The sequence below is a fragment of the Lissotriton helveticus genome, chromosome 8 (genome assembly GCF_964261635.1).
Source record: "Lissotriton helveticus chromosome 8, aLisHel1.1, whole genome shotgun sequence".
Classification (NCBI taxonomy): Eukaryota; Metazoa; Chordata; class Amphibia; order Caudata; family Salamandridae; genus Lissotriton; species Lissotriton helveticus.
In genome coordinates, this window is record NC_136069.1 from 885,637,692 (window position 1) to 885,639,396 (window position 1,705).

General features: G+C 41.0%; 1 pseudogene; it reads right to left on the minus strand.

Annotated features, from left to right (window-relative positions):
- Positions 1 to 640: 640 nt before the first annotated feature.
- LOC144771806 (metallothionein pseudogene) lies at positions 641 to 1,052 on the minus strand (annotated as a pseudogene).
- Between the last annotated feature and the right edge of the window lie 653 nt (positions 1,053 to 1,705).

Genomic DNA, 1,705 nt, shown 5'->3' on the forward strand with positions numbered 1-1,705 from the left:
TGTTCCTCTCTCCCCTCTTACACATAAAGAACAGTTAAAGTCTCCTGCCGATATAACACAGACCTTTCCAGATCTTTGTTCCACCATAGATTTTATGTTACCCCCTAAAGACTTAAAAATATTGTCCATATCCTCTCCCGGGACATTATTATAAAAATTTACCAAAACCAAAGAAAACACGTTATCAATAACAATCCTGATAATATGATAATACATGTTGTTAAAAACAATTTCTACTTTAGTGCATAATAACATATTGGACACATAGGTGCATAAGCCCCCTTTGGCTCTACCATGGACAGAGCTAATGGCTGGGGAGAAATAAGTTCTAAAACCGTTGACATGATCAGGGGTGGTAGTCCAGGTTTCTTGGAGACTAACAACATCGTAGTTGTTCACAAGGTTTACCCAGTTTTCATTTTCCAGTTTTGACCTTAGACCAGCGATGTTCCAACTCACAAATGACCATGTTTCCTTGATTGTTTGACTAACCAGCGTATCCGTGGTACACTTAAGGTCCAGATTAACCCCTAAGGATGGGTTTACATCTGAGATACTAGCATTCAATAAAACCTGCTCATTTCTTATACGATCCCCAGAGCCTACCCCATCCTTCTTCTTTTTTTTTTTTGGTGTATTTTAGGTTACTTTATTAGCAGAACATGTATATACAAAGTTATAATATATAAATTTAAGATTGCTAATTTGCACAATAAAGAAAAATAAAAAGTGCAAATCATTGTGTGTAAGCAACTCCGTGGGCACTGGATAAGTGTTAAGCAACTCAGTGGGCACTGGATAAGCCAATCTGCAAATTAGGTGCAACAGCTCCATTTGTCCATCGATCCTCCTTTGCACACACATCCCTGGCCACATTTATCACATCCGGCAGGGCAACAGGAACAGCAGCTTTTTTTGCAGGATGTACATTTGCAGTTCTCACACTTGCACGACCCAGCACATGAACAAGAGCCACCGGTGGCACAGCCGCAGTCATTAGGGTCCATGTTTTGAACGAGATGTTCGCTACGGATTCTAAGCTCAGTATTCACCAGTCTAGGTAAAGTAACGCGGATGCGATCTCCCCATCCTTCATCTTGGACACATTCACACCCAGATTATCATAAACAGACCTAAGGCCACAAGGTCTCATAGATATTGTGGGGTTAGTAAAAGGAGTATCTGTGTCAAGTCAGTCAATGTCCTCCAATCCCTGCAATATGTCGTAACAATTGGATGTTGGTATATTATAACTCGCCCCATTTCTATCCCTAAACTCCCCGTGCTGCCATAAGATTGATGACGTCATGTTAGAATACAACGATGGGTAGAAATTAGTCAGATCCAAACTTTGAATCCCACCATTCATTCTATAATTATTCCACCCACAGATGTATCTTACAGCACATCTGTCTCTAAAATTGACTATTATACAGTCCCCAGGAAGGTCTTTTTGTTTGTGTCCAACCCAACCCACTCTGCAAACATGTAAGATTTCTGCTTATACGTACCCTGGGAGGGGTCTATTAGTGTTTAGCCAAAAAACGACCTTATTCTTAAGTTCTGAGTAAGATTCCCCTCTGTCATTTTTCAATTTCGGGACCCCCGTCAACACCACAGTATAGGGCATAGACTGTGGTGGCAAGTCAATGCGTGGAAATCTGGTCTTCTCTGTTTCACTGCTGTTCTTGCCTTGTTCTTGGTC